General features: G+C 35.2%; 1 protein-coding gene across 4 annotated transcripts in view; it reads left to right on the top strand.

The window, feature by feature from the left end:
- Sgcz (sarcoglycan zeta) overlaps positions 1-24,202 on the top strand; it is a 943,286-nt gene that overhangs the window by 204,590 nt on the left and 714,494 nt on the right. The window lies entirely within an intron of this gene.

The raw sequence follows: 24,202 nt of genomic DNA, 5'->3' as shown, positions 1-24,202 counted from the left end.
CTATTTCAGTAGCAAAAAATTTGTGTTAATATTGCCACTGTCTCGCAAATTTTTATCAATAGCTATGAAAACATTTAACATTCTTGAGGTCTTAGTACAAGTGAGGCCATGTACTAAATTATATGCAGTTAGGCTATTTAATTCTCATAATATCATATATGTTTGAGGTGAACTCTTTTTCCAAAGTCATATAATTATGTAAACAAAGATGCCAGGGTGTATACCACACAATATGTCCCCAAAGCACATTTTTTTTTTTTTTTTACCTTGGCTCTTGGAATAATTCAGTCTCAGATTGTGATTTCATTTTGTGCACTATTAATTTTAAAACTTTGTGGGAAGCAAACTGAACCTTTACTGATATTTAACCTTATTATCAAAAGCCTTAACTAGTCTTTATTATGCTGACACCAGACTCCTAAATAAAATAGTTCTGACCTTAGAAGGTTTGAATGTTTCATTATAATGTGACATTTCAGATTCCTGTGAATAATTGCCGTGCTATTTTATTTTAATTGCCATATATAACATAAAATAGAATTGGAAATTCTTCTGTCAGATTTGAACTATTATGTACTTTTTGATAGTAAATCATGAAATTTTAAATCTTTCACTCTATTCTGTTATCATTGATAATACTATATGATCTTAGCATAACATACAGTGACTCCAACACTGATAGAACCTGAGATGTTCTTATATTTTTATATTGTCCATTTCTGTCTTTTGAAAAAATGAAGTTAAGATAGTGAAAAGATAGCAAATCTTAATATCCATGTAAAAATTTCTCAATATTCGGAAACCGTTAAATACTGACACATTCAGTAATATGAATACATCAGTTCTAGAACAAAATATTAATATCTGTCATTTTTATGAAAGTCTTCAGTTGTTCTGCAGTCTTTAGACTTGTCTCGTGTATGAATGGGATCCTTTACCTCCAAACTGCAAAGTGATAGACTATTCCAGGAATATTGTATCTTTATTTTTTTTTTTTAGCATTCTCTTGGTCTTAGCCAAGTTTCTTGCTTTTTGTTAGCCATAAATTATATTTAGTGACTCTACCACTTGCACAGTCTGCTCCTGTATAATATATAATAAATTTTACATATATATATATATCAAAATTTATTGGTAGTGCCATATTTCACAAGGTGATATTCAATAGCTTCAGGAAATACAAGATATTCTAAACCTACTATGCTGAATGATGATGTGATATCAGAGTGAGTTAGGAAGTTATGAAATTAGAATAGGTATTTTCTTTTATTTAAAAAATGAGTGAACAGGTGCAATATCTCACTATCTTTTGTAAACATCAGAAGGTTACAATGATGGTATTATCATTTGGAGAAGGAATATGTCTACTGAAGTCCATAGACTACAAAACTTTTTTTTTTTTTTTTTTTTTTTTTTTTGAAACAGGGTCTCACTATGTAGTTCAGGCTGCTCCCGAACTTACTGTGTAACCCACGTTGGCCTTAACATTGCAGTGATCCTCTGCCTCAGCCTCCCATGTGCTGGGATGAAAGGCATGTGCTACCATGCCCCGGAACCCTAGAACTTTTAATGAAAACTTAGTATCAATGGTCTCAACATGAGACTGATTTTCCTTTTCTTTCTGAATCTGATGCCCTCTAGACTATGTAAAGTACCTCAAGAGGAACACACATTGGATTACTAGTTCTGCTACCAGACTATCTGCATCAGGATAAAACCGAGAGAGTATTTAGAAGTTTATTCTCCGATACCAGTTCAGATATGCTAAACTAGAATTGGGGACAGAAGTAAAGGAATGCTGAAGATTTGAATCTGTACGCTGCGTAAAGATACATTCAAAATTCTTGTTGTTCTAATATCCATTCGGTAATTTCAGTTTTAAGTATATTAACATCGACATCTTGTTAAAGAGTCTAGCTTTACCACTTAACTAATTCTCCAACATTTCAGTCTTTCCTTACAATACATACTCTGAAGAGTTGTTGAAGGACAGAAATATTTACAGATTAACTACATTATGCAAGCTTGATAAGGATTTATAAAAATTGATAGCAGTTAATGCTTTAATTATCAACAGCTAGATGTGTAAGGTAAGGGTTAGAGATAATATTCATTAGAACTAATCATGTAGGGATTACACTTCTGTGAAAATATTAATCCTCTATAAAATATCAGTCCTCAAGCTTCACTTTGGCTAGAGGCTTGCGACAGTAATTCTGACTTATTTCCAGATGTATATGTTCACAGACAGAACTTCCAAATGTTAAGAAGTGTTATAAAAATAAGTGTTATTATTTCATACTGTTTTACTTGATATTTGGTCGTGCAGTTTGCTCTACATGTTCAAATAAGCCTTTTCATTCCCTACTTGTTGCTATTAAGCTTTACCAACTTATTTTGCAGTGTTGTAAGCAAATTATTATTAGCAACAAAATATCAATTTTTATCAATATCACATATAGCACACCCCTAAAATGCTCTAATTAGCCATCAGTCATTTCTGTGAAAGCATGTCAGTGTCCCAGATGAAAGCATTGGCATACCTGTAGGTTTGCATGACAATTACTCTGGAATACTGAACAAAATATGTGGATGCAGGATGGAAAAATATTTTGCTGCACTAGTGGTTGCTTTTAAAAAATGTAAGTCTATATAAGATGGACACAGTAGAAAGCAGGGAAGAAATCTCAGAAGGCATCAGAGGAGCGCACACACCTTTGTGAGGGTTTCCTTTTGCTGCTTTAGTGTGTCCCACCACTCAATTCAGTTTTGAATGTTTCATTTTATCCATAAAAACAATCAGTTTCACTGATGAACCCTTAAGTTCCTGTTTCTTGGATAACGGCATCCACAGAACTTCTCAGAAATGAGTCCTATGTGTCTTCTTTATACATGATTACAAGGCTCTGGGATCCTTATACATAAGATAAAAGATTCTGCACTCTGCAATTACATTTTTATTATGTCTTATCTACTCTGAGGTTAGCAAACATGTACGTTGCATTCCATAAATTTCTTTAAATGCTGCCTTTTTGAAGTATTAACTTACAGGTTTTAATTAACTGTCTTTTAGGTTTTCTTTTAAAAAATCAAATTCAATCAATAGATTCTTTTATTGACTTACTATTGATTAATTGTATTTTTTAAAACTAACCATATTCTAAAGACATTCTTAGAGCACTGGCAATGTGTATGTTTATTCTATTATTTTGTGGTTTAAATCTATTTCTTGTGATTCATGTCTTGGCATATTTGTCCACATTATCAGCGAAAATCTATGTAACACTTTTTGAGAAGGATGAAATACATTTTTGATTTTGTTTTCTGTTTGTATTGTGTTTCCTGATGCACTAATATTCCCAAACTCTCTTTACTCTTTTTGAACCCTTTCAAAGTGGTAAACGTAGGGATTAAATCACTTGTCTTGGCAGTAGCTGGATGTTTACTGTCCTTAAAGCCAGGAGCAATCTATATTCTCTGTGCCTTCATTTCTACATATACAACATGGAAATAGTAATGACTTGCATTCCGTAGACATACTTAATAAGTACTAGTTATAATTGTCACCCTCACACTAGAGTACACATGACTGATTCAGATCCTGCTGATAAATATCCTCATCAGTTTATAAAGCTTCCTTGCAAATCAAAGACATACTCAGGCAACATTTCCTGCATCAAACAGAGGTTACAGTGGAGTGTTTCCGACTCCTTGAACTCTTCCTTCAAGGATATGACAAAGCAAATCATCTTTATATTAGCAGCCCTGCTGTGTATTGTCAAGATTCTGTTGAGTTATTCTTGACTAGATTCCATCTTGAAACTCAGAGAACAACTTAGTCCTCCCTTTCTTTGTTAGTGACAGGGAATTCTTAAAAGCGAGTTGTCCTGGCAGTGAGCTGGACCTGCTTCTCAGTCAGCAGCACTGATTCTCCCTCTTGCCAGAGGCTCAGTTATGGTTTCAACTTTTTTCTCACCTGTGTTACCGGGGCAGCTTCCAGTCTGGTCTGGTTTTAGTGGAATTATGCATATTTTTAATTTGCTGTGGCAAAAGACCATAGACTGGGTGTCTTAACCAAAGAAATTCTTTCTCAGAGTTCTAAATCCTAGGAGTCCAAGATCAGGGTACCCCTGAAATTGTTTTCCCTGAGATCTTACTGACCTGCTGATGGCTGACTTCACACCGCCTCTTCACATGGGCCTCCCTTTAACAGGTGTGCCCCTGGGGGCTTTTTGGTTGAGAAAAATATCCTTTTCTTACCACACTCTGGTCAGATGTGATTAGCGCCCACACTATGACCTCACCTTAATGCCCACACTATGCCGTAACCTTAATTATCACTTTAATAACTTGTCTACAAGGTGCAGTAGCATTCTGAGTTAATGGGGATCACAAATTCTTTGTAGGTATGAAGGTGGAGGATATTCCTCTCTGAGCACTCTTTCAATATGTTGTTTACTCTTTTGGCTCAATTGGTTTTTTTAGAAGAATAGACTGACCTTGCTAGTCATCGGTTTGGAACCTTTCACATTATCTACTGTCTTTAGAGTATGTCCACATTCCTTTGCATAGGTAGCATATATAACTTGGGCATCATAGACTTTTTCAGTAAATTAATTGCTGCTGTCTGAAATGTTGTACTGAGGACTGTTAGGCTGACGGGGCACAGGGAGGCAGGGTTCTTGATCTGGACAGTGGCTGCCACAGCAGCAGAGAGAAGGGAGCCCATATCATTCCTGACAAATTACTAACCCTTCTCTGTTCTCTGTCTCATCCAGTTTCTTTCTCGCTACTCTTCCATTTTAATCTGGAGCTAGTAAGTGCTTCAGCCTCCTCTGTGCGAGCCATTGTTTGCCTTGCTTTTGGGAACTGTTATTTGTGTTGAGACTGCATGGGGTTTTTCTTCTTCTTCTTCCTCTACCTTTGCTAATTCTCAGTTTAAAACTTCAACGCACGTTTTCTAAGCATATTTCCTGGTCTGCTTTTCCTTGCATGCCCTCAACTATGTGTAGGAATTAGCATCTGTCTGAGCAAATCTTAAATGCACTACAACTGCCAGCTAACTTCTCTGTGTTTCCAAGGGTGGCCTGACATTAAGGGAAACAAAATGCCAGCACATAATAGAAATGCTATATATTTAATAAATGACTTATTGAATACCATTTCTTAAAAAAGTATGGTAACATGGTCAAACCCACACTTATATTCTGTAACGGAAAGAATTGTGCAAAATCTGTAAGTTAAAAATGATATTATCTATACATGCTCTGACAATATCACTTAAACATAGCAAAGTATGGATTAAACTATTATGCTATTAAATCCATGTCTAAATATTATAGAAGCAGTAAATTAATTTTGGTTCTATAATTTACCTGTTTGGTTCAGCAACAAATATGATTGGTTAGCATGCAGACATGTTAAATAGCTTTTTTGCATGATTCAAAAAATGTAAGCAGGGTTTGCTGGCGTGTACCTGTTGTCATAGCTACTTGGGAAGCTTTCCCTATAACTAAAATCCAAGAGTTGTGATCAGTTAGGGTAACATAGGGAGACCCATGATCAAAAACCAAAAATTGAGCATGACGATAAAAACTGTTCTCAATGTGCTACTGTGTATGGATATTGGTTTCATATGATAATTGCAGATATGAGAGCCAAAATCCTAATCAAGGTCTATAAGACCCTCCTCCTGCTCCTCTCTCCACGGGCCTCTTCCCCACTGCTCCACTGTACATTTATTTTGCTCCAGCTGCTCTCACTTACTGGGCTCTTCACAAACCTGCACGCTCCACCCAAGGGCTCTGCGCAAGACTACTCTCTCCTTTACCCATGTCAGACTTGCACTCAAAGTAGGACTTTTGTCTTCTCCGAATCTCTGTGACCACATAGCCTTCTTCAGCCCAAGGATGTCTTGCCCTTCTTTATCTGCCTTATTTTTCTTCATAGCACTCATCATCATTTGAAATCACAGACTTTTTCTTGTTTTGGTCTTTTTGAGACAGGGTCTGAGTGTGCAGTCCAGGCTGGCCTTGAACTTAGTTTGTAGCCCAAGGGAGCCTCCAACTTGCAGCGATCCTACAACTCAGACTCCTGAGTGCTGAGAATACAGGCATGTGCACTGTGCCCGGCTGAAATCACATACTTACTGATACGTGTTCTGTCTCTACACTGCCTGAAAGCAAGCTCCGTGCATTTCATGCATTATGTTGTTATTCAGAGGTTTCATCTGTTATTCTGATCCTCAATCCCATTGTTTCTGCACTTATTTTTGGCTTATAGATATTTAGTAAATGCTAAGTATGTATGCATTGTATGTATATATATACATATTCATGTATGTATGTGAGTATATGTATGTATGTACTTAGGATTGAACCCCAGGCCTTCCCAATAAGCTACATTCTTTGCATTTAAAAGTTGTTTCTTCAAATTTTGAGCTAGGGTACCTCTAATTTGCTAAATTAGCCAGACTGAACTTGACATTGTGATTCTCCTGCTTTAGCATTCCTGTGCTGGGATTTATAAGCATACAGCACAATGCCTTACAGTAAATATGTATTGATTGAGTGTAAAGATGAACAGAAGAGTAAAAGTAAAAGGAATAAATTTATGTAGAGGTAAAAAAATGGAACATGGACTGTGGTAGGAGAGATTTAGCAGTACAATAACGGTAAAGATCAATCCTTGTGAGCAGATCAGAGAATTGTATAGAGTGTCTTTAGTAAGATAAGAAATAGAAGCAAATTCAGAGTTATTTTATAATATTTGTAAGTAGATTGGATGGGCAGGATAGCGGAGTGATAGATTTTTAAGAATAACGCAATATTCTTGCACTAACATAGTTAGCTCCAAAAGAAAGGCAGGTTTCAGAAGTAGAAGCTTGTGAGTTTGCTGTTTGCATAATGCACCTAGATGATTTGGTCACAGGCAAGAAAAAAGCATTAAGTATCAGGTGACATAAAATTCTGAAATTGCCCTGAAGATGAGTATTAATGAATCTCTTGATGCTGTACAACTTAGATGTGCACAATATTCTAACCCAGGGCTATTCAAACTTCAGTACTTACAAATGGTTCATATTTTTTGTTACAATAAAGACACTTACTTGAATAGAGCAAGGGTGTGCCTAACATTCTACATTCCAATAAGCTCCTTGTGGGTGCTAAGGTATTTTTCCTTGTGTCCTACTCTGACTTGAAAATCACTTAATGTTACTCAGCCTGTTTAGTTATTCTGCAGGAAAGAAGAATGAAGACCTCCAGCAGAATAAGGAAGCAGTTAATATTGCTGTTACCTGAAAGTCATATACATGCCCAATGCAACAAAATAATAAATAATAGTGGTATACGAGACACAGTGTTAGTAATGGTTATTTCGGAGCGGTATGATTTCAAGTGGATTAAATTCATTGAAATGTTTTAATGGTTTTCTGTAATTTTTAGTCATCATCGTCATTTATCAACTTAAAACTATGATCCTGCATTTTAAAAAGTCACAATAAAGAAACGCAAACAAATTATAGCCACTTGGTTATTCTAAGCCATGCTTTGGGTTGAGGTAGAAGTTACAAGGTTTTGAAATTAATTTATAAATTTACATATTTATTTATTTAATGGAGTAAGTAATCACATTTATTGAAGGTCACTGGACAGCCCAGTAACAGGGAGAAGGGGAAAGGGAAACGGAAGGTGAAGAGAAAAAGGGGCTGGAGGGTAAAAGAAGAAAGGAACTCCGGTGTGAAGGGGAAAAAGGAGGGTTTTGAAATTCAAAAAAAAATTGAACTACATCTCTATTTTCCATGTGTCTTGAAGGACAGTCCCTAAGTGGGAATGGTTTATTTTTTTAGGTTACCTCTTGGTCTGCACCTCACTAAATTCATTTTATAGTCTGATCTTTAACACTAAGCCAGGCATGATGCTTTTATTTTTGTAATATATTGTGCTAGCTGCAACTTCTCTGATCTTTCACTTTATAAATTATCAGAAGAGGAGGACTAGGTCTGTTACATATTCTTAGGGCTTTTCTTTTTCGAAGCTGGACTATTTCTTTACTTCTGGATTGACATATGCTTAATTTCTGTTAATGCTACTAGATAAACTATTTACACTCTGCAGATAACACAGCATCTGTATTTTTAAATAATAGATATATCCCTTAATATCACCCAAACTGATACATTTTAAGCCACTATTTAATACTCAGAAAAATTAGTAAAATATCCAATTGCCTATCTGGCTATTGTTTAAGAATTAGAATAAAAGACTCAAACACTAAATGTTAAATGGAAATATAATTATATTCTTAGCATTTATGGTAATTAAATTAATTTTGTGTTTTACTTGTGAATTACTTGACATTGAGACGACACTGATGAAATTTCTGCTGCTCTGAAAGTTTAGGAACAAATTAATTTTTCAAAATACTAGTAGTAATTTAGCACACATATTAATTGATTTTTAACTTTGTGCTGTGAAATTGTTTCCTGAAAAATTAATTACCATATCCTCCATGTGGGTTAATTATGAAGCAATACAATTTGAAAATAAAAATGTAAGTGATTTTGTTTTAATTACAATGTGGTAATTAATAATGTAGGTGTATTTCTTCCAGTAAAGAAACACAGGTCAAATAACATTTTTCTAAAAGAGTCTGTGACTAGTTTTACTATATTTTGAAGAACAACTGGATACATTATGTGGAAGATGAACCTAATAAGAAAATTTAGCAATAGAATTTTGATGCAGAGTTAGAATATCAAAATTTTCTTGCTATTTAATAATTGTTAAGTACAAAGAGGGGTAACTTCACAAATTGTAAAGCAGTATAATTCAAATTTTTATTTTTACAGTCATTTCCCAAATTTTTTTCTTATTAGTATACACTCTATATACCAAACAAAATTTGTATGTGATCCTCAGACATTAAGGATTATAATTATTAGTTTAAAAATTTAAGTCTCATTTTAAGAAAATTGTTTTGATACATTACCAAATAAAACTTATGAATGGAACCTTTTTATTGTTTTATTTTGATATTTTTTCACATTTTTAAGATATTTTTATACTTTTTTTACTGAGTAACATAGCAGTAATCATAGTGTAATTTTTACCTATTATATCACACAAAAATTAATGTAAAATTTAACGAACAACTCAAACAGATTACTTAACATTTTAGTTTAAACCTACCATTGAGGAGGCTGAGGCAGGAGGGTCGCCATGATTTTGAGGCCATCCTATGCTACATAGTACATTCAGGGTCAGACTGACCTACGTAGTGATACCTTCTCTCAAAATACAAAAATCAAAAATAATGTATTATTTAATTGAAAAATCATGCAAGTCATACATGCTCTTCTGTATCTCATTCTTATATAGAGAGAAGAATCTGGGGGGCAAGGGATTTAGCTCAGGGCATAAGGCCTGCTTGGCAAGTGCAAGGTTGTGAGTTTAATCCCTGACACCACACAAAAAAAAATCAACCTAACTAAGAATGTAAAAGAACTACATACTGAAAATTATGCTATGCTAAAAAAAAGGAGATTGAAGAGAATATTAGAAAATGGAAGGATATTGCTTGCTATTGGCTAGGAAGAACCAACACTGTGATAATGGCCATACTCCCAAAACTGTTATACAGATTTAATGCAATCCCAATCAAAATACCATCTACACACCTCACAGATCTAGAGAAAACACCCCTAAAGTTAGTTTGGAAACAGAAGAAATCCAGAATAGCAAAGGCAATTCTGGTCAACAACAGCAAGGCAGGAGGCATCTCAATTCCTGATTTGAAACTATACTACAAAGCCAGGGTGATAAAATCAGCATTGTATTGGCAACGAATCAGACCTGAGGATCAATAGAATAGATTAGAAGACACAAGCCTAACTACAAAGATACTCAGCCACCTGATATTTGACAAAGGGGCTAAACATGTTCACTGGAAGGATGGCCTCTTTAATAAATGGTGTTGGAAAAATTGGCTCTCCACATGCCAAAGACTGAAACTAGATCCATGCATATCACCATGCACAAAACTAAAGTCTAAATGGGTCAGACCTAAATATTAACAGGAACAGTAAATCTACTGGAAGATAAGTAGGTAGAAGTCTTGGAGACATAGGGGTAGACAGAGAATTCATGAACAAAATGCAAACTGCACGGGAAACACTTCTAAGAATCAACAACTGGGATCTCATATTATTGAAAAATTTCTGTACTTCAAAAGAAATCACCAACAGAGAGAAAAAAAAAACCCCGCAGAACGGGAAAGAATTTTAGCCAGCAACTCCTCAGACAAATGACTTATATCCAGAATATATAAAGAACTGAAAAACATGAAGCCCTCAAATTCAAAGACCCTCTCCAAAAATTGGCACCTGAGATCAACACACAGTTCTCAGATAAAGATATACAGATGGTAAATAAATACATGAAGAAATGTTCACCATCACTGGTCATTTGAGAAATGTAAATTAAAACAGCAATGAGATTTCATCTCACTCCAGAAAGAATAGCTGCCATCAAGAACTCAACTGATAAAAATGTTGGCGAGCTGCAGGCAAAAAGGAACTCTGCTCCACTGTTGGTGGGAGTGTAGACTGGTGCAGCCACTCTGGAAATCACTGTGGAGATTCCTCAGAACACTAGGATTGGAAGTTTCATTCAACTAAGCTATTCCCCTCTTCGGTGTTTTCCCAGAAAAACTGAAACGGTCATGTCACTGTGATATATGTGCACCCATGTTCATAGCAGCACAATTTGTAATAGCTAAATCTTGCAAACAAGTAAGATGCCCATCAAGTGCAGAGTGGATGAAAAAGATGTGTTATTTTTATACAATGAAATATTACTCAGCTATAAAAAAGATAATCTTGAGGCCTTCACAGGCAAATGGAGACAACTTGAGGCTGTTCTCATTAGTAAAACAAATAAGAATAATATTTATAAGTATCACATTGTGTTTCTAGTATAAAAAGTAATAAGAACTGTAGGCATAATAAAACCCCAAATGTGTAATTTCTACACATTTTGTAAAAAAGAGAGGAAAAGATAGTGTTCTAAAGGATATAAATGCATGTTTAAGTTTGTAGCGTTGATAACCATGTTACTAGGTTTTTTTTGGATTGTGGAACAGAACTCCCTGCGGTCTCGCTGTTTGAAGTCCATTTTGTATGGTTTACTTTTGTAGCTTGAACAACTATTTCTAAGAAGACAATATGTAATTATTGACTAGTGATTTCTTACTGTTTATTTTTTGAAATTATGTGTTATCGCTACCCTTTTTCTGTATTGTGAGAAGAATCAGGTCACAGAGATGATGTTGCACTCAGTTTCCCCATCTAGGCCTCAGATTCCAATTTCTTTGAAAAGTGGAAAATTAGAAAATATTGATTGTTACAGGATTCAGCCAAAAATGTGTAACTTGAAAGATATATAAAATTAACCAGAGAAATATTAATCCAGATTTCTACTTATTCTGAAGGACATCATACTCCACCTATGACTAAATGTTTCACCAACAGTAAATCACTTCATATTTATTTTGGTATTACTGAAGATTTGAGTGTGATGACCAGAAATCTCAAAGGGCTTACACAGACTCATACATTCAACACTCTATACCTAATTTGCACCTGGCTTCCCATTCAGTAATTGTAATTTTTGAGGTGAAATACCTTGTGTAAAACTTACAGTAAAAACAACTTTTTTTAATCAATTTACTGCTGTAAAAAAAACTTTCTATTTATTATAATTTACAATGTAGAATGTCTTATAATTGTTTATATGAGTTATATTTAGAAATAGGTGGTTTCTAAAAAACAGAGAAGAAAAAATATTTAATAATTTCATGGTGCTTAGGGCCTCCACCAAAGACCAAAGCAATTAAAGTGTTTCTCCATCTCCTGGTACACGAATTTCCTTTGGGAACAAGGAATTTGTTACTGGACTTAACGGTTTATTTGTAAAGTCCTAGACCTGAAGTGGTTTGAACTATTCAGTGAGGAGCTTGAGATTTTCACTGGTGTGTCACTAACTGTGATTCCCCTGCTCCTCCTTGTGCAGTTTTCCTGAAGCCATAACTGGAAGACGTGACGTGCTCTACTCCTGCGTGTCTTGGAATCACTCTCAGGTGCTTTGAGAGGCACACAGTACAACAATTCATTTCTGGCAGACAGCTGAATAGTTAAACTCACACCCTGCACTGTGAACAGCTGTTTACTTTGAATTGCAGTTCAGGGCATTGAGATTAGGTTCTAAACCTCTGAGAGTTTACCTGTAGTTTTATCATACACTCTTAGTTTCCCTCTGCTCTGTCCAGAGGTGGCAAGTGCCGTGAGATAAGGTGACCCCTGCGCGCGCGCGCGCGCGTGTGTGTGTGTGTGTGTGTGTGTGTGTGTGTGTGTGTGTGTGTGCGTGGGTGCACACGTGTGCATGTACAGTTTGGGTGCTGGAGAGAAAGTAATGTGTTCTTTTTCCTCTTCAAGATGGCATTGGAAAAAAAGGAAAGAAAGTATGTGAGAGCTTGCCAGGGTGAGTGTCAGCGCTGTGCAACCTTAAGATTTTTCATGCTCTATTCCAAGGGAATTATACCAAATGGCAACTTGATGTAAATGTATTCCAATTTTAATATACCACTTTGTCCAGTGAGCAAAGAGACAAAAATAGGTATCCAAAAATATTTATTCCAAAGTTTAAACCTTAAAGGCTTATCACATTCTTTTATATCTGACCATGAAGTATTTACTTTCAAACAAACAGAGCTTGGAACTACACAAGATTAGGGTATCATGAGTTAATAAACAACCTTAATGTTTGGAAAGAGATGACAGATTAATACTTTTCTTGACTGGTGCCATAATGCTATAGGGAAGATATTCACAAATGTTTGGAGCATGGAACATGTAACCTAGACTACTGACATTTCTTTGAGTTAACTTTAAAAATGGCATTAGTGTTAAAAAGAACCTAAAACACAGAAGCCTGAACTGCACAAACACAGAATGTACTCTCGTCTAAAAAGTACAAATATACTCTGTTAAAGGCAGTTTAATTTCAATTCAATGCAAAATTACCTAGGAAGAATATTACATAATCTGTCAACATTGTAACATTACATTGTTGCAAAGATATTTATTACCAAAAATTCAAAACTGAGATGATTAACCATCTGGATTGAATGGCTAATTTACAAGCTCCACAGGGTCCATAAACCAAGTTAAAAGCAAATATTCAGAGTGTAGGAGACTCTAGAGAACATAAAACACATTCTTCATGCTTTGTTTAAATTAAAAATTTTATTAGTATTGTTTGAAGTACATAATGATTTATATTCCTGTAATGAGTAGGTTCATGCATATAATGCATACATAATGTATTTGAATTTTTAAAATTTCATATACCGTCTTTTCTCTTCCCATCTCTAGATGCATAAAGATCTATTTTATTGTTTCCTAATATTTATATTGTTTCCTAATATTTATAAACATTCCTAATATTTATATTAATCTTATATTATATTATATTTATATAAGAGAAGTTATATATTTAAGCTTGTGTGTTTGATTTAATTCATTTAACATTATGATCTAAATGTGCATCCATTTTCCTTCAAGTGTCTCAAATTTATCCTTTTTTAAATCAGAGTACTATTCTATTACAAATACCACATTTTCTTCATTCATCAGTTGATAGATACACAGCCCATTACCAAGATTTACAGACTTTTTCTTTTAAACTAAGGAAGTGATTAGAGAATTGTTAGATTAAGGAAACTTGAGATATAGAAAATAATCTCTAGAAATGGACTTTATCTGGATAGGGCATAAAGCAAACAAAATGAAATATGTATGACAATCAGAGATCTGTATTACTTGCAGTTTGTTTACAACAAATCAATTCTTTATTGTTTTGTATATTACTGTAATATCACTGTTATGTTTTGCCAATCACCACTATTTCTAACTGAAGTGTTATAGATGAAATGCTATTCTGTTTAGAATTTACTTCAAAATAATTTGAGAGGGTTGGAAAGTATGTATGAAATAATATTAGCTATGATTTGACGGTCACCTGTGTGAGTCCATTATACTTTTGTCTCTATGTATATAATATTGAACTTTCTGTAATAAAAAGAAAATGAGTTTGGGCGTCTTGGTATTGCTTTTTTTTTGACAGGGTCTCGCTATGTAGTTCAGGCTCACTGCATAGCATAGGCTGCCCTTGAACTCAGAGCAGCCTCCTGAGCGCTGCCTCAGTCTCCTCTATTCTGAATTACAAGCATGAGGCATTTGAGAGCTTAACAAAGTTAACTTTTATTAGGGAAGGGTTATTGTTAGGCTACTTTCTTCATTGTGGTACTTCCTTATAATGTTAAATACTAATCTGGTAAGTCACCTTTTAATTTCTGACTTCCATGAAATAGATAAATCTACTTAATAGCAGATAAAGTTAATGTCGGTTCACAATTTTGTAAATAAATTTCAATCCATGATCCTTTACTCTTTGCTTTTGGTCCCAGGGCAAAGCAGGATATTCAGTGAGGAAAATATGTCATGTTGGCCACAGAGCAAAAAGTAGGATGTTAAGCGACAGAATCTTCCTGATCCCATTCCAGACTTGGCCCCCGCGGCCTGTCCTTGAAAGTTTCTGTGCTCCAGGAGCCCACACACAGCTCTAATACAGACATTTGAGGTCCAAATCACAGTATCAGATAAAAATCTGAATTAAAAGACAGAACTGACACATGAACATGAGTTTATAAGTTTATTATATGTAGATATAAATAAAATCTTGTGTAGTTTATAAGGACATTAAAAGTGAAATGTGTAACAGTGATGGAGTATAATTATAAAGAAATGTGGAACACGTAGGTAAGAGCGGGTTCTGAGGGCTCCTTTATACTTCTCTTGCTTGAAAAAAGCCAGTGAAGCTGTTTTGCCTCACATTCTCTTCTATAAAGACTGTAATCAGAGTTCCATTTAAAAATATAGTGGACATTTAATAATGCACAACAGTACCTGATAGAAAAAAATAAGCCCTGGTACTGGCATAATGCTTACTACTTTCTGAGTATGTTATTAGCATGGACTAGTTAACTGAATCTGAATAGCATTCCTGCGAGGCAAATGCTTTCATTCTCAGGTTTTCCATTTGAGGAAACAAGAGCACAAGTATTAAATGAGCTATTCAAGGTAGCCATCCAGTATGGCTGAATTTGGATTCTCTCCGTTACTTTTGTCTCTAGAATCTACGGTCTTTAGCCAGGCCCATGGCATATAGCCAATCCCCCCCCCCCCACGCACACACTAGATACTTAATAAAATTTTAAGACTAACCACTAGTTGCTGCTTTTAGAGTTATGTCTTGAATTTTAAAAATAAAAATCAAAAAGTTCTTGAAAGCAGCTTAGGATTTAGTTCTTGAAAAAGACCAAAAAAATTAAAAAAAAAAAAAAAAGATTTAGTTCTTTATAGCAATGGAGAAACTGGTATTTTGAGCACTGATAACAATCACTCTACTTAACACTTTCTAAAGATCAGTGTGGTTTGTGTTTGCAGTTGCCATGGCAGCCAAATAAGGAAGGAATTCTTCACATGTGAGGAAAATGAAGTTAGAAGGTGGGACTGACTTCCAAACTTACGCATAGCTCACAGCCAACTGAAATTTTGCAGAGTGAAATATGGTACAGGTGACTCCAAAGACTGTGCAAAGCCTCTATTCAGATAATTATAATACTCAAATATCTCCAGAAGGAAACAAATTAGCAACTAATGTGCACTTATTATATTGACAAGTTTAAAAATTAATGTCAAACTCTCAACATCTTCTGAGGCAACATTTTCTTACTTTCTGTATGCAGCGTTAAGAGGGAGTTAAGCAAAATTAAACAGTTTACTTAAAATTACATAACCCGTAAATTATGAAGTGAAATTCAAACCTAGCTGTGTCTATCTTCAAACTACATGTATCTATCTATATATCAAACATTAGCAGCCGTTAAGCTGATTCTAAACTCACTATACAGCCCTGGTTGGCCTCAAACTGGCCACAATCCTTCTTTAGCCTCCCTAGTTCTGAAATCATAGGCACGCACCACCATACCCAGCTGAAATTATTTGAATATGTTATTTTTGTTCCACCTGTTATATTTCCAAATGGGAAAGTATTACCATTAAAATATTTGGTGGGTTTTATTCAATAGCATTTATAAGTACAGTTTAACATTATATTTACTTTATATATACTTAACATGTCATTCATAAGATCATATTTTATTATCTGTGCTATAGCATAAATATTAGGTTTTATAATTATAAGAGGAAAAGTCAGGCAGACTTGGTGGTACACACCTATAATTCTAGCACTTTGGGAAGCAGATGCAGGAGGACCTCAAGTTTGAACCCACCTTGGGAAGCTTAGCAACTTGGCAAACCTCTGTCTCAAGAAAAAAAATAATCTACTATGAAAGCCTTGGATTGGGTTCTGACGACCCCTCCTAACAGGGACAGTGGAAGGCAGGGAGAAACATTAGTATATTTCCTTCAGGGTGGAGAAGAAAAAAACTATAAATGAGTATTATTCCAGCCTTAGTTTTTAGTTATTTGAATAGTTAAATCAGTTTAATGTGGAAGATTGTCATTAGAAAGAAAGATACTCAAAATTTTTGGTTTTATGCAGAGAAAGCCTGAAGAGTTAACTCAGTAACCATCAAACTTTCACTAGGTTTTTCCTCACTCAGTGAGTCATGGAAATGGATTGAAAAGAAACGTAAATGACACTCCTTTCATTTAGGTAGCATCTTAGTACAAGTCAGAAGACAAAACAGTGCTGTGAAACAGTCTGATGACAGTATCTGTACTAAATCTTAAGAAACTCATTTATTTAGGGCTGATTTAGTTGGACAAGATTTGGTAGACAAGATAGAATTGAAGGTAGAGCTAAGGGAAATTACAGTAAAGAAGAAAAGAACTATTAGATTAGGATCAATTTTTTTTTCAGAGAAATTATGAATTTTCAGCATACTTCTGAACAAGTAGAACAGTTTTACAGAAGCTGTACTGGAGTTGAATTTAGTATGGCAGTCTTATTTCTGGTGAGTTCTGTCAAGGGAAATCTGTGAGCAAAGGATGTGCTTCTACAACATGCCAGATGTCAGACAATGAGGTGTGAGAGGCTGTGGCTGGCAGCATTGGGAGGAAAGGTCGGCTAAGGGTGGGCTGCTTGGAGATGGCCTGCACGGAGAGGTGGAGAGGTGAGGGGTGGAGGGAAGGGATGGAGCTGGGTAATGGGCAGAGAGATACTTTTATACTAACTAGGGCAAATGTAAGGGTGTTATAACTAAAAATTAAACTTTCAAATGTTCAGTTTTGGTTATTCTTATTTCTGATTTCATGTCTATATTCTGAGTATCCTCTGTTTTTTGAACAATAAGCAGCATTTCCTGCTTTCCTGTTAATCTGTCTTCTTCTAGGCAGTTTTTTCAATCTCCATTACCTTCTCAGTTTTAATTTCTATCCATAGTTGGTGAAAAGAGGCCGGGGATCGCCTGTACTCCAGACAGACTCTGCCCTTCTCTCTGCCTACCATAGTCCACAGGGAAACCTGGGAGCCCCGGGGAGCCTGCCCACCGGAAAGCCCAAGCTGGTGCTTTTGGGCTCTGGTGATTAAATCCTCATCCCTGTACTTCTCTAAATGTTGGCATCTTTGTTATTAAACCAGTGTTTCTGAATTTGCTAAATGCATTATAAGGGATATTTGAGGTGGGTTTTGAGGATGGTTTCTAAAATTCAGTAACATACAAATATATTATGGCAACGAAACTTCTCCTACCCAGGCTCCTGTTCTGAGAACAAAGAAGAATGAAGGGCAGGGACAGGATGGTGAAGAATGGAGCACAGGTTAGTAGAAGGAACAAACTAAAGCTCTCTGAGAGGGCTGCAGAGGAGGCCGTGGAGGTGCCCATGTCAGGGTTTATGCACACTTTCTTTGGCTCTTTTGCTGGGCTTGTGATGACGAGGCAATGAAGCAATGGCATTCTAGCTGGGCTGTGACTTGAGGCGAAGCTCAGCTCCTCTGCTCCTCCAGCTGCCAGGGCACATTTTAACTTACCGCGGCCCTTTGGCTTTGAAATGATGAGTGTCCTTTTTCACCAGGGCCCCCCGTCCCCGCCTCCCAAGGTCTTCCCCTTGGGTTCTACTTTTTCCAGGGCGTATTTTGGTTTACTCAGGAGCTCATCTTAGCTGTCTGTTGTTTATCTGTTTATTGGTCTCACTGTTACTGTTGTTTAACACATAGTGAAATAAAAACTTTAAAAGAAAACAAATCAATGCAAACTAGGTTTGTAAATATTACTATTTGAACAAATTGAAAATACAAAGCTATATTTTAAGTCATCTATTTCATGTTAAGCATTGTTACCATCTCCAAAATTATCAATTATTTATAGGCTAATAATCAGTTTAAAGTATTTTGAAACACGTAAATAAAGAACTTTAGTGGAAAATGTTGGTTGACATAAAAGACATGGCTCTGAATTTTAGGTGTCATTAATAATAGAACCTTTGATTCAAGTGCACCTAGCAAATGTCTTCTAATATGTAGTCTATTTCCAAGTTTTGTCTCACTCAAAACTATAACAAAGCTGTTTTAGGAGAGCTAATGGCACAAAATTAACGCTAAAAAGCAACAAAGACCTTTTGCAGCAGAAAGGACACAAGGACATATACACACTTAAAATTCTACCAAAGATTCGGTAGGCATCTTGCATTACCTCCCCATCCTTGTGGGTCACTAAAGTTTCTAGATCTTATTCTTTGAAATATAATGTAGATAATTATATAAAATACACTGAAAATAAAATTAGCTAGCACACCATCCTTGATTATTTTCTAATTAATGCAATTTTAGTATATTTAAATTTTTTGATTATTTTTATTGTATTGTCTTTATAAGAAAATAGAACTCTCTGAAGGCATGAAATGACTAGTCAGTGGTGTCCCTCAGTGGCAGAGAAACATTAGGTGCCCCGTAAAGACTTATTTGATTGTAGAGGGTATTTGATGACATTCAGTGCTGAGGAATCAGAGACTGGAGGCAGCTTCAGGCCTACTCGGAGCCAGGACACAAGTAGTAAATTCAAATCAGGCTAACCAAATTGAGGATTTAGCTCCGGGGCACAGTGCCTGCCTGGCAAGTGCAAGATCCTGAGTTTGATTTCCAGTACCAACGAAATCAAAACAAAAGAACAACCACCAAAAAAATAAGGTTAAGCAGAGAAAGAACGTGGCATATGAATCTGAGCTACTCTCACCAGTAGAAATTAAGAGGGAAAAAAAGCGTGAGAGGCAAGCAGACATATTGCTTTTATTCCCCAAAAATGTAGTAAAATACTGTTTTTAGAAACTAAACTAAAATTTTAATTGAATTAGAAGTTTTGAGGTAAAATATAAAAAGCAGAAATTATTGGAAAGTAACTTAGAAAATTATTTTTATAAATATGAAATCAAGACACAATAGAAAAGCTAATAGCATGAAATAGGCCTCATAATAAAGAAAAATTATGATTTAAACATCAAGCAATTTTTATAAACATTACATTAGTGTACATATATGAATTTTCCTGATTTTTAGTTATGAGAACTAACTTATAATGTGCTCAGTATTTCTAGACAATATCTACCTCTTACAACCGTAGAAAAGGCTTTTTTTCTGAAAATGCAAGGGGATGTTTATTCCTCAGGATTGATCTTGGCTCAGTACCTTGGGCTCTGTCACGGTGTGCTGGTTGTATAGCCTCTGTTAATTTTTTGCTTTATATCTTCGTCTTTATTTTCTTCTACTTTAAATGCAAATGATGGTATCATTACATTTGAATGAAGTGACATGCAAAGTACCTCATCTTGGCATACAAAAATATATCAGTATAAAAAAGTAAGACAGTATTACTATGAAGCTATCGATGAAAACAGAAAAGCACAGTTATGGAAAATAAAACATTATTACTTAAATGTGGTCATGAAGTAACTGCTTTCAGTGAATTTAAGTAAATATTATTCATCCATTCAGTGCTGGCTACAGAGATTGCTTCATTATTCATTCGGCCAATTCTTTTAGGGCTTACTTTCCCCCAAGTCCTATTCTGTATGCTGTTGACAGCTGCTGGCAAGACCTAATCTCGGCTCCTAAGGAGATATGTGCGCGGGTGGGTGTGGGTTAGCTGTGACAAGATGAAACACCTGCTCGCAGGGAGCTGTCACGCACAGCACTGCTTCCGAGGTTCCCTTGCCCTGATTTTCAGGGACAGTGTAGTTTTGATTTCTATGTCGATGCTCAGAAGTACATTTCCCCATGAACAAATAGGTCAGTGCTGGTGGGCTGAAGTGTGCTCTGTGTGCCATAAGGTGTTTCAGACGTGTCTCTCCCAAAGCAAAAGATGGCTACAATGAATTTGTTCTCATTCAACTTGACAGTATACTTTACCCAAATTATCAAGCAAGTTATCCCAGAATTCACACCATTACATATGGTAGGTTAAGTGCTAAGCTTGGCCTCTACACTTGTTTGGGGAAAGGGTTCCTAACTTGGTGAGTAGAAGCGGTATAAATGTTCTGAAATTCATAGGTGGTAGAAGAGGCTTATAATCTAGCGAGAACAGTGTTGATAAGGGATGATAAATCAAGTTTCTGTCATACTTAGGTTTTTACTATGTAACTTTCTATGTCCTTCAGTGACTACTGCTAGTGTTGTCTTGCTACTAGGAGGCTGATGCTGCTGTAAGGGAAAATGAGTTTGATCTTTTTTCTCTTGTTAGATGCCTCACACATAGTGATTGTCAAGTGGTGAAAACAGAGGAAAAAATAGAAATACACCTATAAAAGACAAGATAAATTATAAATACATAGATTAAGGGAAAATCAGACCCATATCATGATGAAGGTAATCAAAAGTCATAACATTGAGTGGGAGGGACTATCAGTATTTGAAAGATTGTATGCTTAGGTTTTCAGATTACTTAAAAAAAAAGAAAGAAAAAGAAAAAGGTTAGTACAAAATTCTTGGCTAAAACAAGTGTGTTACCAAAATTGTATAGCAGAAAAGGTAAAAACAAACAAACAACAACAAAAAACCCTTCTTAATAGAAAGTACAATGCTTCCTGACCTCAAGACATACTCTTAAATAATGAAGTTTACTGAACTAATGAAATACTTGAAATAATGCAGTTTACAAAGTGAAAGTCCCTTGTTAAAATTCAATCAGTGAAAACAATCCTACAGCATACAAATATTCTCTTCCTGTCGGGAAAAGTCTAGAAACACCGCTATGGAATGTTGCATATTCGTTAGGTCAATGATTATTACTTATACATCTAACCTTTACTTTTTCTCCATTAAAATTTTATTTCTACCCATCAACCACAGAGTGGATGAAAAAGATGTATTTTTGTACAATGGAATATTACTCAGTTATAAAAAAGGATGATCTTGAGACCTTCACTGGTGAATGGAGACAACTTGAGACTATTTTCATAAGTGAAATAAATCAGACTCACATTTGTAAATATTGTATTGTCTCTCTAGTATAAAAATAATAATAATAAACTGAAATACTAATAAGATCCAAAATGTATAATAGATATTGTAAGGGAAAGATATTGAAAGGGAAAGAAAGTGCTCTAAAATGTATGGATGTTTAAACAGGCAAGATAGATAACCATACTACTAAGTTTTTGTTAGTTCACCAAACAGAATAGTTTATACTGTCATTGTTTGATTGTCTGTCCATTTTTGTGCTGTGATTTTATAACTTGAACAACTACTTCTAAGATAACAATATATGATTTATCAACTAGTGATTTTTTACTGTTATTGTTTTGAAATTCTGTGTTATTTCTCCCCTTTTTTCTGTTTTGCTTTTTTTTCTCTAAATAAAAAAATATTTCTATTACTACACGTTTATAGTACATAATGATTTTAGTTCTTGATGGGAGTTGGTAATGTACATACTATATTTTAATTCTTTTTTCATCTCCTTCTCTTTCTGTTTCTTCTCTCTTCCTCCTCCTTCCAGGTCTTTTTGTTGTTGTTGTTGTTGTTGTTTTGGTTTTGACAGGGTCTCCCTAAGTAGTTCACACTGGCCTTAAGCTGGTCTTGAACTCACTACCTCTCCTGCCTCTGCTTCCCAGGTGTTGGAATTACAGCTGTGCACTGCTACACCCAGTATAGGTTTTTGGTAAGAACCAATAGGAAGCATTCTCTTCAATGCACTTTGACTGATATTGCTTATCAAGGCACCTTTTGATGAGGCTGGGATCCTTTTTTACCCTGTCTCTTTTTAGATGTTGTCATAGTTTAAAATATTGGATTAAGACAGAGAAGTATCCTAAAGTCCTTTTTCCAATTTCAGATGACCTTCTCTTAGCCACCAGGTGCTGGAACATCTAATGAGTAAAAATGATGTGATGGTCTTTTCCTTTTTCCTCAGCCCCTTACCTGTTAATTTTATTTTTTTACCCAACTGAATTCACTAAAGTTATTTCTCCAAGTATTTTATTCATTGCATTATTTACAGGTTACAGTTGACAACAGGATGGGTAGCAATGCCACAAAGTCTTGGGTACAAATTCTTGGCACAGAATTCAGCACCGTATCTGCAACTTAGAACACAAACCATTTTAGTATTCACCTTCAGATACTTCACTTTCATTGGTTCTAGGTTGTAACCTAAAATGCATAGTAATCATTCAGCTAAAACCTAGTAATGATCATCAGGTTAACTTTTCCTCTCTCTCACTGCATTTTGATAAAACTTATGGAGTTACAGGCAAAATGGGATAATTTTAACTTCCCAGAGGCATGTTCACTATCATCATATATGCCATACAAAATAGCACTTTTTATCTAAGTGAAAATTTAATTGCAATAAACACTTTATATTGATCATACAATGTATTATATAATATATCCCACTAATCACATAATTTTCTATGCTGAAAAAAATCAAATCATGATTTTGACAAATATGGGCAGTTCAAGAGCTGACTTTGCACAATGTCAACAAGTAAAAGATGTGCTAAAGCGTTCACTAATGATTTACAAGTCAGCAAATTGTGTGAGCAGCTGCTTTATAGCTGGAGGAAAATCTTACCTTGTTTTCACATTCAGGGATTCTATGGGTTTAATTCACTTCCTGTTGTGAATGTAAAAATGTTCATTAAATTTAGGAAAGCATAGTCTTTTGTGTCATGTATAAAAAATTGATGTTAATTGATATAAACATGGATTTACTTATTCAGTGGACTCCATCAAATATAGCATCCCAGAAATTCAGAATTCAGTGATAAGTTAATAGGTTTCCAATTCTCTCATTTGTCAGAAGACCAAATCCCTTAAAAGAGATCAGTAACTCTTCCAAAGTCATACAAAATCTAAGAGAATATTCAATAGCTGATTTTTCCTATCTTCTAAACCATTGAGAGTTTGTATGTATGATGCTGAACTCTAGGCAAATAAATTACATTTTACCTGTAAGCTCCTGGAGATCAGAGAACAAAGCAAATTCATTAAGGTGGGGTGAAGGCAAAAATTGCACAAATACACAAAAATGCCACTGTATTCAAGGTATTGTATTGTAGGCAGGTAAGTTAGATAGAAATTAATACACATGCTACGGCCATACCACCCTGAATGCGCCTGATCTTGTCTGATCTCATAATTTAAGCAGGATTGGGCCTGCTTAGAAGTTGGATGAGAGGAATTAACATATAATCAGAGTGGGATTAGACTCTCAATGAAGTTATCAGAAAAATACACAACATAAATATGGCTGGAAATGCATCTGAGTAAGCCTAAACTTCACAATAAAGATGCAATGGTCAGACCTATAAGTCTCCCTAGGAATAAATGGTAATTTAGAATTATATTATAATTAGCACTATTTGATCCAAAAAGTCCAGATAAGCATCAGCCACCCAGGTGATAGACCAGAGCTTTTGGACTCATGCCTTCCCCAAAATGCCTTTGTTCTTTCCAGGTATCTTTGTTTTGTGACCCACTGACCTATTGGACCTATATTAGCTAAGCAGCTGTACTTATAGTCCTTTAGGTTGATTGTAGTCTGACCCACTTTCTACCCACATTGTAATTTTGCTATATAAATTACCCCTGACAAAGGGCTTTGGTAGCAAAACACTTCTGGG

Source organism: Cavia porcellus, unplaced genomic scaffold (assembly GCF_034190915.1).
Source record: "Cavia porcellus strain 051 isolate PalLab524CR breed Dunkin Hartley unplaced genomic scaffold, mCavPor4.1 scaffold_24, whole genome shotgun sequence".
In the NCBI taxonomy this organism is placed as follows: Eukaryota; Metazoa; Chordata; class Mammalia; order Rodentia; family Caviidae; genus Cavia; species Cavia porcellus.
Note: the sequence above shows the minus strand (reverse complement) of the source record. Positions and strands in the feature narration are given on the sequence as shown.